The following is a 17,574-nucleotide window of genomic DNA, read 5'->3' as shown; positions in this document are numbered from 1 at the left end:
TGTTTGAGGTTTCAAGGGGAAAAGGAAAGGAAATCTCACGATGACAATCTTTCTTTTTTATGATATCGCTTAGATGTAGACTCTAAAGAAATGGTACAAATGAACTTACAAAGCAGAAATAGAGTCACAGATGCAGAAAACAAACTTACAGTTGCCTAGGGGGGAAAGGGGGAGGGGAAGGGATAAACTGGGAGATTAGGACTGCTAGATATAAAGTAGCTAACTGATGAGAACCTACTGTGTGCACAGGGAGCTCTATCCAACACTCTGTAATGGCCTGTATGTGAATAGCATCCTTAAAAAAGTGGATATAAGTATCTGTGTAACTGATTCACTTTGCTATACAGCAGAAACGAACACAACATTGTAAACCAACTATACGCCAATAAAAATGTTTGAAGAAAAAATGAAAATGATGAAGATAGTTTAAGCCCGCCACAGAAGGAAAGCTCACCGGCTGTAACCCCATGAGATGCAGGCTGACCCCCAGGCCTCGGCCCGCGGCACAAACGCCCGTGACTGCATGGCCATGCCCGAAAGGAGTCAGCCGACCACGGGCTTAAGTTCAAAGGTTGCTGGAGAGTGAATGATACCTTGAAGGGCTTCCCTGGAGGCTCAGTGGTAAAGAATCTGCCTGCCAATACAGGAGACGTGGTTCACATGGCCCAAGACATGCGTGGGATTTGCAGAGTCACAGCTATAGGTATAATCTCCTAAAACCATAAGCAGCCTGAATTTCGCCCAGTCACGAGAAGCAAGCACGTGAAAAACAAAAGATTCCTTTCTAGTCCATCCTGAGGTGCTTTCTCCAGTCTTCTCAAAAATGGTGACATAATGTTGCCTCCTAGCTCTTTAATGGTGCTCAAGAATTTAGACATTTCAAGATGTAAACTGTGGTTATTTCTGGGTTGTAAGACTATGGGAATTTTTTCTCTTCTTTATTATTTTTAGTATTTTATAGATTCATGAGAGTGATTAAATATTATTATAAAAGGGAAAACAGTGACAAGAGCTTGTGTGTATTTGTTAAATTTAAAAGCTCCGAGTCAATTAAAATTCCAGGGCAAGTTAGCTAAACTAAGGGCCCATGCGTTTGTGCTGCATGTGTGCTCAGTCTCTTCCAAGTCTGTGTGACCCCACGGACCACAGCCCGCCAGGCTCCTTTGTCCGTGGGATTCTCCAGGCAAGAATACTGGAGTGGGTTGCCATGCCCTTCTCCAGGGCATCTTCCTGATCCGGGGGTCGAACCCACCTCTGCTGAGTCTCCTGCATTCTTTACCACTGAGCCACTGGGGAAGCACAAAGGGCCCAACAAATGCCAAAGTTGTCCTTTCTGTCCCTGGAGCAGAAATCCAGTTGGATTTCTCTCTCCTCAGATACTATTGCATCTTTGGACATTAAGCAACCTGGTTTTTATGTTAGTTGCAAGGAGGCTGATCTTGGTAAATGTGTAGGACTTTTGGACTGCATGTGGACGTACACTCCACCCCCCCACCACAGCACAGTCTCTGACTTAATGTCCTGGACATATGTCTTCCATAGGCCTATAATTTCTGAGGGCTTCCTGGGTGGTTCAGTGGTGAAGAATCCACCTGCCGACGCAGGAGATGCAGGTTCAATCCTTCTGTAGGAAAGAGCCCTTGGAGAAGGAAATGGCAACCCGCTCCAGCATTCTTGCCTGGAGAACTCCATGGACAGAGGAGCCTAGCAGACTAGAGTCAAGGGGACTGCAAAAGAGTCGGACACGACTTAGTGACTCAACAACATCAACGCATAATTTCTTAACCTAATATTGTGCACCATGTATTCTTTTTGATTTACAAATCTTTACATTAAAAATACATCATATGGGGGAAAGATACATTGGGAGTATGGGAGTAACAGGCACACACTACCACATATAAAGCATATAGAGACTTTCCTGGTGTTCCTGTGGCTAAGACCCCAAGCTCCCAGTGCAGGCAGGCTGGGGTTCGATCCCTGGTCAGGGAACTAGATCCCATATGCCTTAGCTAAAGATCCAGCATGCAGCAATTAAGACCTGGTGCAGCCAAATAAATAAATATTTTTTTTTCTTAATATATATTTTTTATTGAAGTATAGTTGACTTACAATGTTTCAGGTGCACAGCAAGGTGATTCAGTTATACAAATACATATATATTATTTTTGAAATTATTTTCCATCATAGGTTATTACAAGATATTAAATAGAGTTCCCTGTGCTATACAGTAAACCTTTGTTGCTTGTTGCATATCTATTTTTAAATTAGAAATCTAAAACATAAATTGAAATCTAGCATTCTGTTCATCCTAAGTCAAAGAAGCAGAATTAAAATGTCATAATTAATTTTTTTTATTCTTCTTTTATTTATTTATTTTTTTCCAATTTTATTTATTTTTTTTCAAGTAGAACAGACTAAATTTCTTTAAACAAACTTACTTATACTCCAGAGTCCTTTAAAAACTTAATAGCATTTATACATTGAAGGTATTTGATTTTCTTGTAACTAGCACTTCAAATGCAACAAGCATTTGACCCAACAAGTAAAACTTTCTACAGTTCATAACTTTTATAAATAAAATAAATTAAATGTACAGTGAATGAGTTCTCTGAAATATTTCAATATTTCTGCAGGTTTAGTAACATCGTAAAATACATTTCAACTAAAGTTCACAAATCTAAAAACCTGTTAGGCATTTTTAGGCGTTTTAAGTTGGAAATGAAGACCAATGTTACATCGTAATATGCCAATTACAAATAGTACTTCAAATAGCAAATACTACAGTTTGTCCCAAACTTTAAAAACTATTCATGAACTCGACACTGAACTATTGATGGCTATGAGAATTGTTTCCTAGCCTTTTTGAAAATTTCAACCCATTTACGTTTAAGGTAATTATTGATAAGTACGATCCCGTAGCCATTTTCTTTATTGCTTTGGGTTCAAGTTTATACACTCTTTCTGTGTTTCTTGTCTATAGAAGATCCTTTAGCATTTGTTGGAGAGCTGGTTTGGTGATGCTGAATTCCCTCAGCTTTTGCTTGTCTGTAAAGCTTTTGATTTCTCCTTCATATTTGAATGAGATCCTTGCTGGGTATAGTAATCTGGGCTGTAGGGTATTTTCTTTCATCACTTTAAGTATGTCTTGCCACTCCCTTCTGGCCTGAAGAGTTTCTGTTGAAAGATCAGCTGTTATCCTTATGGGAATCCCCTTATGCATTATTTGCTGCTTTTCCCTTGCTGCTTTTAATATTTGTTCTTTGTGTTTGATCTTTGTTAATTTGATTAATATGTGTCTTGGAGTATTTCGCCTTGGGTTTATCCTGTTGGGGACTCTCTGGGTTTCTTGGACTTGGGTGATTATTTCTTTCCCCATTTTAGGGAAGTTTTCAACTATTATCTCCTCAAGTATTCTCTCATGGTCTTTCTTTTTGTCTTCTTCTTCTGGGACTCCTACGATTCGAATGTTGGAGCGTTTAACATTGTCCCAGAGGTCTCTAATACTGTCCTCATTTCTTTTAATTCGTTTTTCTTTTTTCCTCTCTGTTTCATTTATTTCTACAATTCTATCTTCTAGTTCGCTTATCCTGTCTTCTGCCTCTGTTATTCTACTGTTTGTTCCCTCCAGAGTGTTTCTGATCTCATCTATTGCATTATTTATTGTATATTGACTCTTTTTTATTTCTTCTAAGTCCTTATTAAATCTTTCTTCCATCTTCTCAATCCTTTTCTCCAGCTTATTTATCTGTAACTCCATTCTGCTTTCAAGATTTTGAATCATTTTCACCATCAAAATTTGAAATTCTTTATCAGGTAAATTCCCTATATCTTCTTCTTTTGTTTGTGTTGGTCGGCAATTATCTTGTTCCTTTACTTGCTGGGTATTTCTCTGCCTCTTCATCTTGCTTATATTGCTTTGCTTGGGGTGGCCTTTCCCTCTTCTTGCAGTTTGTGGAGTTCTCTTTATTACGTAGTTTCTTCGCTGTACGTGGGGTTGGACGGGTGACTTGTCAAGGTTCCCTGGTTAGGGAAGCATGTGTCGGTTTTCTGGTGGGTGGAGCTGGATTTCTTCTCTCTCCTTTAGAAGACAATGGGCTGCTTTTCTGGGAGCCTGATGTCCTCTGCCAGTATTCAGAAGTTGTTTTGTGGACTTTACTCCGCGTTCAAATGTTCTTTTGATGAATTTGTTGGGGAGAAAGTGGTCTCGCCGTCTTATCCCTCCGCCATCTTGTTCCTTCCTCCCCAGAACACTGGATTCTTATATTCCACTTGGTCGTGGAGTATCTCTTCCCAGTTGCTCCAGCAAGGCGCAGCCACTGTACCTTACCTTGGACGAGGGGTATCTCCTCAAGGCCGCCCCTCCTGCTTTGAATGTGGATCAGCTCCTCTCGGCCCTCCGGTGCCCAAGCAGCCACCGCCTCCTGGATGTGGTACAGCTCCTCTCGGCCACCGTCCTAACCCTGGGCGCGGGGTAGCTCATCTCAGCCACGATTCTGCACGTGGTCGGTTGCGCCGGAGCTGGGCGTCTCCCGCGTCTGCGCCGCCGGAGCCGGGCGTCTCACCAATTTTCAATTACAGGGAAACATCCAGTATGTAGCTAAATTCCACACTGTTTTAGAGAAACAATAAATATTTTTTTAAAATAATAAATAAACAAGTCCATTCTAAGGGAGATCAATCCTGGGTGTTCATTGGGAGGACTGATGCTAAAGCTGAAGCTGCAATACTTTGGCCACCTCATGCAACGAGTTGACTCACTGGAAAAGACTCTGATGCTGGGAAAGGTTGGGGGCGGGAGGAGAAGGGGTCGACCGAGAATGAGATGGCTGGATGGCATCACCGACTCTGTGGACATGAGTTTGAGTGAACTCTGGGAGGTGGTGATGGACAGGGAGGCCTGGCGTGCTGTGATTCATGGGGTCGCGGAGAGTCGGACACGACTGAGCGACTGAACTGAACTGAACTGAACTGAACTGAAATAAACAAGGGCTTAATTATAAGGCACAGGGAGCTATATTCAATATCTTATAATAAACTGTAATGGAAAAGAATTGAAAAAATATGTATATAGATAAATATATACGTATAACCAAATCACTTTGCTGTATCCCTGAAAATAACACAGTATCGTAAGTCAACTGTATGTCATTTAAAAAAAATACACGCATTTGTTATAAATTGTGATATAGTGTATTTATTACTCTAGGTGCCTTAACATTCTAGAGAATGAGGTATGGCATTTTTTTCTTATTAAGTTCAAGAAATCAGCTGATGTTTAATAGTTCCTGCCCAAGCTAAGCCAGAGTACTGATCCGGGTGACTGGCATTATTACATCAAATCCCAGCTTTTCCTGGAAGTAAGTCTCTACTCTGGCACAAGCCCTTTCAAGAGGAATGTGTACCGAGAAAGAATTGTTGGCTGTGAGGGAGGAATTAAATGAAGAAGCCTGCTGTTCCCAATATGCCTTTCTCTTCCCTGCCAGCAGACTGAATGACTGGCCAGCACCACCCTCGTCTTGGCCCAACGAGTGCCCTTTTGCAACCAGAAAGTCAGAGTCTTGTTTGCAAATGAGTGTATACAGATTACTAGGAAGTGCCGCAAATGCTTTCCACCCTCACACGTCCCAGCCCCAAGCTCCAGGTGTTTAGTTGCTAAGTTGTGTCCGACTTTTTGCGACCCCGTGGACTATAGCCCACCAGGCTTCTCTATCTGTGGGATTTCCCAGGCAAGAATACTGGAGTGGGTTGCCAAACTCCAGAAAATGAGGTTAATTCTTCTATCCCCTTTTTTAAGGTAGGCTTTTACACCCGCCAAGCTAATGGTGCACTGAGTTTAACAAGAAAAGGATGAATGTCAGGCCCAGGAAGAACAGCCCTGCAAGGGTTGCAGCCTTCAGATTTTGGGAGACGGGCGGTGTTGGTATACTGCCCAACCTGGGGATGCCAGACTGTAGAGGTGTGGGTGTGCTGGGTTGCGGGTGCCATGCAAGACTGAATTGGTGCAAGAGGCCAAAGCAGAGATGCTGAGAACATCTACCGACCTGTCTGGTGTCATTCTGTGCAGCCCCTGTGGTGGGGTGAATAATGCTCCCCAAATTTGCCCACATCCTAATCCCCACAACCTGTGTATATGTTATCTTACTTGGCAAAATGGACTTTGCAGGTGTGATTAGGTTAAGGATCTTGAGATGTGGAGATTTTCCTCAATTACATATGGGTATCCAATGTATGGGGCTTCCCTGGTAGCTCAGAGGTTAAAGTGTCTGCCTCCAATGCAGGAGACCCGGGTTCGATCCCTGGGTCGGGAAGATCCCCTGGAGAAGGAGATGGTAACCCACTCCAGTATTCTTGCCTGGAGAATCCCATGGACGGAGAAGCCTGATAGGCTACAGTCCACGGGGTCGCAAAGAGTCGGACACGACTAAGCGACGGAACGGAATGGAACAGATCCAATGTATACAGAGTACATCATGAGAAACACTGGACTGGATGAAGAACAAGCTGGAATCAAGATTGTTGGGAGAAATATCAGTAACCTCAGATATGCAGATGACACCACCCTTATGGCAGAAAGTGAAGAAGAACTAAAGAGCCTCTTGATGAAAGTGAAAGAGGAGAGTGAAAAAGTTGGCTTCAAGCTCAACATTCAGAAAACTAAGATCATGGCATCTGGTCCCATCACTTTGTGGCAAATGGATGAGGAAACAGTGGAAACAGTGGCTGACTTTATTTTTCTGGGCTCCGGGATCACTGCAGATGGTGACTGCAGCCATGAAATTAAAAGACGCTTGCTCCTTGGAAGGAAAGTTATGACCAACCTAGACCGCATATTAAAAAGCAGAGACATTACTTTGCCAACAAAGGTCCGTCTAGTCAAGGCTATGGTTTTTCCAGTACTCATGTCTGGATGTGAGAGTTGGGTTATAAAGAAAGCTGAGTGCGGAAGAAATGATACTTTTGAACTGTGGTGTTGGAGAAGACTCTTGAGAGTCCCTTGGACTACAGGGAGATCCAACTAGTCCATCCTAAAGGAGATCAGTCCTGGGTGTTCATTGGAAGGACTGATGTTGAAGCTGAAACTCCGATACTTTAGCTGCCTGTTGTGAAGAACTGACTCATTGGAAAAGACCCTGATGCTGGGAAAGATTGAAGGCGGGAGGAGAAGGGGACAACAGAGGATGAGATGGTTGGATGGCATCACTGATTCAATGGACATGGGTTTGGGTAAGCTCTGGGAGTTGGTGATGGACAGGGAGGTCTGGCGTGCTGCAGTCCTTGGGGTCACAAAGAGTCGGACACGACTGAGCGACTAAACTGAACTGAACGCAATGTAATCGTAAGGATCCTTATAAGGGATCAGGTGGGGCAGGAGTGTCAGAAAAGGAGATGTGTTCATTGATGGATGCATGAATAAAGAAAATGTGGTATACATACAACGGAATATTATTCAGCTGTAAAAAAAGAAGGAGATCCTGCCATGTGTGACAACCTGGATGGGCCTTGAAGGTACCATGTCAAGAGAAATAAGTCAAACACAGAAAGACAAACACCATATGATCTCAATTATATAGAGAATCTTAAAAAGAAGAAGAAGAAAAAACTGAACCCGTAAGTACAGAGAACAGATTGGTGGTTTTCAGAGGAGGGGGTGGGGGTGAAACTTGTGAAGGTGATCAGAAGGTACAAACATCCAGTTTTAAAACAATTAAGTCTTCAGGACAAAATGTACAGGTAGCTATATTTAATAATATGGTATTACATACTCAAAAGTTGCTGAGAGTAGATCTTAAAAGTTCTCATCACAAGAAAGAAATTCTATAACTGTGTGGTTACGGATATTAAGTAGACTTACTGTAGAGGTCATTTAGCAACATATACAAATATTGAATATTATGTTGACTGCATATCCTAATATATGAAAAGGCTTAACAAATAGATTTATGATGGTATTGTTGTTGTTGTCGGTTGTGTCTGGCTCTTTGCAACCCCATGGACTGCAGCACACCAGGCTTCCCTGTCCTTCACCAACTCCCGGAGCTTGCTCAAACTGATGTCCATTGAGTTGGTGATGCCATCCAGCCATCTCATCCTCTGTCGTCCCCTTCTCCTCCTGCCTTCAATCTTTCCCAGCATCAGGGTCTTTTCCAATGAGCCAGCTCTTCATATCAGGTGGCCAAAATATTGGAGCTTTAGCTCCAGCACCAGAGACTGGAGAGATTTGAAGACACTACAATGCTGGCTTTAAAGACAGAGGAAGAGGCTACAAGCTAAGGAATGCAGGCAGCCTCTAGAAGTGGGAAAAGGCAAGGAAACTGATTTCCCCTAGAATCTCCAGAAGGAAGGCAGCCCTGTTAACCTGTTGTGGACTTCCAGCCTCTGTTGGTGTTCAGTCACTAAGTCGTGTCCGTTTGCGACCCCATGGACTGCAGCATGCCAGCCTTCCCTGTCCTTCATGATCTTTTGAAATTTGCTCGATTTCATGTCCATTAGGTCACTAAGTTTGGGAAAATTTCATACAGCATCAATAGGAAAATCATGCAGCTCCCAAGAAGAGGGGATCCCAGGCAGGACTCCACATGGAGAGTAGGGGCTCTTAGGTCAACCATCTGAGAGCTCAGAGCTCCCAGCCTGGGTCCATGCATCACTGGAACCATTGATGAAAGGAATGAAAGTCCCTAGAAGAGACTCACCAATTCACAAAGCTCCAGGGGAATCATTCATTTGCCCCCAAGAAGGCTTCCCAGATGGGTTAAAACATCAGGTTTCTTTACTTGTGGCTGGAATTGTATTCCCTCCATGTGGCAATGTGGTTCTGACCCAGAAATGCTGACTTGCAACTTCTGAGTGACTTGTGGAACAGGAACTGCATTACCTGGGACTTAGTTCTTGAGAGGAGATTATATCCTGACAGCCCAAGCACTGACTTCTGAAAATGTGACTATTGCTGTTCCCTAAATAATCTCTGTAAAGTGAGAGGGGTATTCACTGAACAGAAGCCAAGTGACTTATTCACTTCAGTTCCTGACACCTGTTATATGAGTTCTTCTATACACATTGTCACAGTCAGAGATCAAGACCCTTTGTCTTGGGACTTCCCTGGTGGTTCAGTGGTTAAGACTTTGCCTTCCATTGCAGGGGTTATGGGTTCACTCCCTGGTCGGGGGCCACATGCTTTGTGGCCAAAAACACAAAAACATTTTAAAAAAGAAGCAGTGTGGTAACAAACTCAGTGAAGATTTTAAAAATAGTTCACGTCAAAAACAGTTTTTTTTTAAAGACCCTTGGTCTTAGCCCAGGCCACCATAACAAACTACTATAAGACTAGGTGGTTCCTAAAGGAAATCAATCCTGAATATTCATTGGAAGGACTAATCCTGAAGCTGAAGCTCCAATACTTTGGCCACCTGATGAGAGGAGTGACTCACTGGGGGAAAAAACCCAATGCTGGGAATGATTGAGGGCAGGAGAAGGGGGCAACAGAGGATGAGATGGTTGGATGGCATCACCAACTCAGTGGGCACGAGTCTGAGCAAACTCCAGGAGGTAGTGAAGGACAGGGGAGCCTGGCGTGCTGCAGTGCATGGGGTCGCAAAGAGTGCGATGTGACCTGGCACCTGAACAGCAACAGGTGGTTTAAACAACTGAAACTGTCCCAGCTGTGGGGCTGGAAATCTGTGGCCAGGGTGTCAGCATAGTTGGGTTCTGGTTAGAGCTCGCTTCCTGGTATGAAATGTGAAATAAAATGAAGTTTTATCAAGAGGTTTTTTTAAAGGAAACTAGGAGGCCATGTATGGATGTGAGAGTTGGACTGTGAAGAAAGCCGATCGCCAAAGAATTGATGCTTTTGAACTGTGGTGTTGGAGAAGACTCTTGAGAGTCCCTCGGACTGCAAGGAGATCCAACCAGTCCATCCTAAAGAAAATCAGTCATGGGTGTTCACTGGAAGGGCTGATGCTGAAGCTCCAATACTCTGGCCACCTCATGTGAAGAGCTGACTGACTGGAAAAGACTCTGATGCTGGGAGGGATTGGGGACAGGAGGAAACGGGGACGACAGAGGATGAGATGGCTGGATGGCATCACCGACTCGATGGACATGACTTTGAGTGAACTCCGGGAGTTGGTGATGGACAGGGAGGCCTGGCGTGCTGTGATTCATGTGGTCACAAAGAGTTGGACACGACTGAGCGACTGAACTGAACTGAACTGAACTGAGGAGGCCATTAAAAAGGTTGACCTTTACACTCGTCTGCACCAGGTGGAATCATGAACTTTTGAACTGGGAAACCGTAAATATTCTAGGCAGTCTGCAAGAACACCTGCAACTTGTCACAGGAAGCAACCCATACTCCCTTGAGTGAGAGCCTTGGCACTCAATGTTGTTTAGCTTCTGCTTCCAACTCTAATTAAAATTCTTTGTAACGCAAGCTTCTTCCTTTGCTTTTAAAAGCCCCTGACTTTTAGTCACTAGCAGGACACTGTTTAAAAATGCTGCTGGAACCTGTGTGCTCTGAATTGCAAGTCTTTGAGATGGTCAACACCAAAATCAGATTGATTATATTCTTTGCAGCCAAAGATGGAGAAGCTGTATACAGTTAGCAAAAACAAGACCAGGAGCTGACTGTGGCTCAGATCATGAACTCCTTATTGCCAAATTCAGACTTAAATTGAAGAAAGTAGGGAAAACCACTAGACCTTTCAGATATGACCTAAATCAAATCCCTTATGATTATACAGTGGAAGTGAGAAATAGATTTAAGGGACTAGATCTGATTGATAGAGTGCCTGATGAACTCTGGACGGAGGTTCGTGACATTGTACAGGAGACAGGGACCAAGACCATCCCCATGGAAAAGAAATGCAAAAAAGCAAAATGGCTGTCTGAGGAGGCCTTACAAATAGCTGTGAAAAGAAGAGAAGCGAAAAGCAAAGGAGAAAAGGAAAGATATAAGCATCTGAATGCAGAGTTCCAAAGAATAGCAAGGAGAGATAAGAAAGCCTTTCTCAGCGATCAGTGCAAAGAAATAGAGGAAAACAACAGAATAGGAAAAACAAGAGATCTCTTCAAGAAAATTAGAGATACCAAGGGAACATTTCATGCAAAGATGGGCTCGATAAGGACAGAAATGGTACGGACCCAACAGAAGCAGAAAATATTAAGAAGAGGTGGCAAGAATACACAGAAGAACTGTACAAAAAAGATCTTCATGACCAAGATAGTCACGATAACGTGATCACCGACCTAGAGCCAGACATCTTGGAATGTGAAGTCAAGTGGGCCTTAGAAAGCATCACTATGAACAAAGCTAGTGGAGGTGATGGAATTCCAGTTGAGCTATTTCAAATCCTGAAAGATGATGCTGTGAAAGTGCTGCACTCAATATGCCAGCAAATTTGGAAAACTCAGCAGTGGCCACAGGACTGGAAAAGGTCAGTCTTAAAAATCCCAAAGAAAGGGAATGCCAAAGAATGCTCAAACTACCACACGATTGCACTCATCTCACACGCTAATGAAGTCATGCTCAAAATTCTCCAAGCCAGGCTTCAGCAATATGTGAACCGTGAACTGCCAGATGTTCAAGCAGGTTTTAGAAAAGGCAGAGGCACCAGAGATCAAATTGCCAACATCCTCTGGATCATGGAGAAAGCAAGAGAGTTCTAGAAACACATCTATTTCTGTTTCATTGACTATGCCAAAGCCTTTGACTGTGTCAATCACAATAAACTGTGGAAAATTCTGAAAGAAATGGGAATACCAGACCACCTGACCTGCCTCTTGAGAAACCTGTAGGCAGGTCAGGAAGCAACAGTCAGAACAACATGGAACAACAGACTGGTTCCAAATAGGAAACGGAGTACGTCAAGGCTGTATACTGTCACCTTGCTTATTTAACTTATATGCAGAGTACATCATGAGGAACGCTGGGCTGGAAGAAGCACAAGCTGGAATCAAGATTGCTGGGAGAAATATCAATAACCTCAGATATGCAGATGACACCACCCTTATGGCAGAAAGTGAAGAAGAACTAAAAAGCCTCTTGATGAAAGTGAAAGAGGACAGTGAAAAGGTTGGCTTGAAGCTCAACATTCAGAAAACACAGATCATGGCATCTGGTCCCATCACTTCATGGGAAATAGATGGAAAAACCGTGGAAAGTGTCAGACTTTATTTTTTTGGGCTCCAAAATCACTGCAGATGCTGATTGCAGCCATGAAATTAAAAGACGCTTACTCCTTGGAAGGAAAGTTATGACCAACCTTGATAGTATATTAAAAAGCAGAGACATTACTTTGCCAACCAAGGTCCGTCTAGTCAAGGCTATGGTTTTTCCCGTGGTCATGTATGGATGCGAGAGTTGGACTGTGAAGAAAGCTGATCGCGGAAGAATTGATGCTTTTGAACTGTGGTGTTGGAGAAGACTCTTGAGAGTCCCTTGTACTGCAAGGAGATCCAACCAGTCCATTCTAAAGGAGATCAATCCTGGGTGTTCATTGGAAGGACTGATGCTAAAGCTGAAACTGCAATACTTTGGCCACCTCATGCGAAGAGTTGACTCACTGGAAAAGACTCTGATGCTGGGAAAGGTTGGGGGCGGGAGGAGAAGGGGACGACAGAGAATGAGATGGCTGGATGGCATCACCGACTCTGTGGACATGGGTTTGAGTGAACTCCGGGAGTTGGTGATGAACAGGGAGGCCTGGAGCACTGTGATTCATGGGGTCGCGGAGAGTCGGACACGACTGAGCGACTGAACTGAACTGATCCCAAATCAATATTTTTTGCTTGATTATTCCTGATAGGTTTATTTAGATTGACACTGGCTTACTGAAAAGTCACCAATCTCACCATGGGCGCCCCCCACCCTCATGGCCCCACCTAGCCCTGATTGTTTCCACAGGCCCCGCCTCCAGTTCTGTCCTGGGGTGGGCTGGGTGGCGGGGATGGAGGGTTGGGGCTTTTATTTATGAACTTGGAAAGGACACTTTCAGTCCATAACACCTCTCCAAAAACAGACACAAAGAGAAGAAAGGTCTTTGCTTCTCTCAGACAGACAAACAGTATACATCTGACAAGAGGTTCCAGTATTTTTGTTGTTCGATTGATAAGTCCTGGGAGTGGCCAAGTTTAATGCTCAGTCGCTAAGTCTTTTCAACCCCATAGACAGCAGCACACCAGGCTCCCCTGTCCTTCACCATCTCCCAGAGTTTGCGCAAACTTGTGTGCAGGAAGTCAGTGATGCCATCCAACCATCTCGTCTTCTACCTCTCCCTTCTCCTCCTGCCCTCAGTCTTTCCCAGCATCAGGGTCTCTTCCAGTGAATCAGTTCTTCGCATCAGGTGGCCAGAGTACTGGAGCTTCAGTCCTTCCCATGAATATTCAGGGCTGATTTGATCTCCTTGCTGTCCAAGGGAATCTCAAGAGTCTTCTCCAACACCACAATTTGAAAGCATCTATTCTTTGGTGCTCAGCCTTCTTATGGACCAATCCTCACATCCATACACAACTACTGGAAAAACCATAGCTTTGACTATATGGAACTTTTTTGGCAAAGTGATGTTTTTGCTTTTTAACACACTGTCTAGCTTCCCTTCCAAGGAGCGAGCATCTTTTAATTTCAGTAATTCCAGTATACATTTTCCAAACACAAAGAGTAACAGTAATCAAATTAGAATACATGTCTGAAAAAAATTCAAATATATGTTTTAAAACAAAAGGAATCAGTGAACAAGGTAAAGAATATATCTGAAAGGATATTCATATAAATGTCTACAGAGAAAGAGAATGAGAATAATATGTATTTTTTTTCTCCTTAGTTTTCATTTTAAAGCTTCAGTCACAAATCAGGTACGATAGAAAACTCACTAGTTTATAAAAATCAGTTGAAATAAATTGTTTACTCATTTGGATGACTAAAGCCTTTCATTATTTGTTCAAGTGTTTCAAAATCTGTATTTGCCTTTGACAAGCAATTTTAAGGAAGCTGTGATTATTAGAATTTGGGCTAGAGAGTCCTTTTAGCAGTTTGTGTTTTTAAAGACTTCTTTCGGAGAAGGCAACGGAGTAGCCTGGTGGGCTACAGTCCATGGGGTCGCTACTAGTCGGACACGATTGAGCGACTTCACTTTCACTTTTCACTTTCACATTGGAGAAGGAAATGGCAACCCACTCCAGTGTTCTTGCCTGGAGAATCCCAGGGATGGGGGAGCCTGGTGGGCTGCCGTCTATGGGGTCACACAGAGTCGGACACGACTGAAGCGACTTAGCAGCAGTAGTTCCCTTTTTTTTTTCAGCCTTTTTTCCCCAAAAGATTTATTACAAGGAAAATAAGCATTTATAAGAGTGAAATAATGAACTGTAAAAGAATTAAGAATCAAGTAAAGAACAAAATCTTTTGGTGGCTCAGTTACAGGCCAGCTAGGTGGAATAATACGTATTAGCTTTTAGGATACATAACATAAAATTCTTTTGATTATATGGGGCTGATTTCCCTCATGAGTATTTTTTTTTAAACATCTTCAAGTGCTTTCCACCACCCCCCCTTTTTTTTTCTTTTTTTTAATTGAGGTATAGTTGCTTTACAATGTTGCATTACTTTCTGCTGTACAACGAAGTGAATCCCTCATGAGAAATTACTGAAAAACTGAGATCTGAGGGGGAACTACTGGTGGTTCTTAGATGTAAAATTTTTCAAGATTTTTCATTTCAGAGAAGGAGACTTGGCTCAGACTAAGTAACAGGACAGTGATGGGGGCTGGGATCTGGAGTTTTCTAGAAGGGGCGGCACTGATGAGACTGAGAACTTCCCAGATATACTAAGGGTGTTCAGAACGTGCTAGGTGGGGACTTCCCTATTGCTCCAGTGGTTAAAAATCTGCCTGCCAATGCAGGAGACATGAGTTTGATCCCTGGTCTGGAAGGATCTCACATGTCTCAGGGCAACTAATTCTGTGACCCCCCCAGCTACTGAGCCCATACTCAGGCCTTGCTCCAGAGTCCACATAGCTCAGCGGGTGAAGAATCCACCTGCAGTGCAGGAGACCCTGGGTTGATTCCTGGGTCTGGAAGATCAAGGGTAGGCTACCCACTCCAGTGTTCTTGGGCTTCCCTGGTGGCTCAGCTGGTTAAAAAAAAAAAATCTGCCTGCAATGCGGGAGATCTGGGTTTGATCCCTGAGTTGGGAAGATTCCCCTGGAGAAGGGAAAGGGTGCCCACTCCAGTATTCTGGCCTGGAGAATTCCATGGACTGGATAGTCCATGGGGTTGCAAAGAGTCGGACACGACTGAGCGACTTTCACTTCACTGCACTTCCACACACTGCAACTAGAGAAAGTGTGAGTGCATCAAAAAAGACCCAGAGCAGCCAAAACTCAACCAGCAAATATTGAAAACAATAAGCAAAATGGTGCTGAGCAGAACAATCACTGCCCTGACCTCAAAGGCTTGCGAGGAGGTGGAGAGATGCCCAGAGCAGGGCCTCTTACAGGAGGGTGTAGGCCTGACTCCTGCTTTGCTAATGGTGCCAGTGGTGACTCATCAGAAGCTCTGGCGACACCGCCCAGCTGCACTGAGTTGATTCACAGCAGCCACTGCCTCATCTAGGCCCATCTCTTAACCAGCCACTCTTATTCCTGTCCAACCGACCTACTGGGTTCTTCCTGGAAGTCTGCAGGACCCAGACGGCAAGTTTACACATGGAAGGATAATGATATGATCTGAACCTTCCCAGAAAACAGAGAGCCATCTAAGTTTCTCTAAATCAGTTACACAAGCCCTGCCCAGAAAATCGGTGGAGACATCTCCTGCCAGCCCCTCCCAGTTCCCACGGGCAGCTTCCAGAAGGTCTGGGCCCTTTCCTGGACTTTCCCAGGGGACTCACCAGGGGCAGGGATATTAAAGCTTTGATATTTACGTAATATGTAGGCGTTAACCTCTCCCTTTATAGGGGTTCAAAGGACCTGCACGTCTCCTTCTCTCCCTGCACTCTTGGTCTTCTCCTTGCCAAATTTTTGGGTATCATTCATTTCCTGTTTCACGGAGGAGGGAAATGCAGAGTGTCCTGTCTTAAAATAGTTACTCTGGCAAGGGAAGGAAGAGAGGAGAAAAAACAGCCTGACTTTTTAGGATGGAGTTTTTGCAGTGGCCCCACTGGGAAAGCAGAAAGGCAACACTTGCAGGGAATGGAGAGGAGGGCGCTGTGGCCCTCGATGGACCCAGTGAGTGTTGCGGGGAGGAAGCCAATTCTGACTGCGTAGTAGAGCTGCTTCTTTGACTTGCCTCTCAGTGCTTCGGTTACCATAATCATACAGAAAAGTTTGCCTCAGAGAGTCCTGCCCCTCTGCCTGACTGTGAAACTAAGGTGCTTCTGCTCAGAACCCTGTCCACCTGCGGAGGGCAGGAAGGAAGAAATTAACACATCCCCTGCCCTGAGGCTGGCCATCCTAGGAGACGTTTGCCAGAGTCATGGCCTTTTTACTTTGCTTCCTCACCGCCCCCCATCTCTGATGTATAAAAGAACCTGGCCTCCAGACCCCAATAAGATGGTTATTTTGAGGTGCTAGCCTGCCATCTGCTCAGTGTGCCGGCTCTCTGATTAAAGTCTCTTCCCTGCCTCAACACCTCGTCTCTCACATACACTGGTCTATCGTGCGGGCGAGCAGAGTGAGCTTGGACTCCATGAGCAGACAGGACTGGGTCACTAGAGAGCCAGGGGAATGTATCTGTTTACTTCTGTACCGGTCCCCCTGATCTTACTGCTTGACTCAGAGGACACACTGTCAAGCAATGGTCAGGGCCTACTTCGAGTTCGGAGCTCTTGCTGCTCTGTTTGACTGACAGGGGCCCTCACCTACCTACACTCTGAAGGTGTCTGTCTCAGCCGAGATCAACAGTGACACAAGACGCTGTGGAGCAGTTCAGTTCAGTTCAGTTCAGTTGCTCAGTCGTGTCCGACTCTTTGCGACCCCATGAATCACAGCACACCAGGCCTCCCTGTCCATCACCAACTCCCGGAGTTCACTCAAACTCATGTCCATCGAGTCGGTGATGCCATCCAGCCATCTCATTCTCTGTCGCCCCCGTCTCCTCCCACCCCCAATCGCTCCCAGCATCAGACTCTTTTCCAGTGAGTCAACTCGTCACATGAGGTGGCCAAAGTACTGGAGTTTCAGCTTTAGCATCAGTCCTTCCAATGAACAGTCCGTTCCGTTCTGTTCCGTCGCTCAGTCGTGTCCGACTCTTTGCGACCCCGTGGACTGTAGCCTAACCAGGCTTCTCCGTCCGTGGGATTCTCCAGGCAAGAATACTGGAGTGGGTTACTGTTTCCTTCTCCAGGGGATCTTCCCGACCCAGGGATCGAACCCGGGTCTCCCGCATTGGAGGCAGACGCATTAACCTCTGAGCCACCAGGGAAGCCCAATGAACAGTAGAAGATGCTAAACTGGGACAGCGACAAAGTTCTCAGGAAGTGGAAGCTCAGACAAGAAATGGAGGTTTAGAACTTAGATTGTGGGTTTGGGGAGGGAGGAGGCAGGGAGAAGGGAAGGAAATAAGAGGGGTGTGCACGTGGGGCAG

Source organism: Moschus berezovskii, chromosome 1 (genome assembly GCF_049115385.1).
Source record: "Moschus berezovskii isolate FMDL1 chromosome 1, NW_MosBer_1.0, whole genome shotgun sequence".
In the NCBI taxonomy this organism is placed as follows: domain Eukaryota; kingdom Metazoa; phylum Chordata; class Mammalia; order Artiodactyla; family Moschidae; genus Moschus; species Moschus berezovskii.
The sequence above is the reverse complement of the archived record's forward strand: the minus strand, read 5'-3'. Positions refer to the sequence as shown.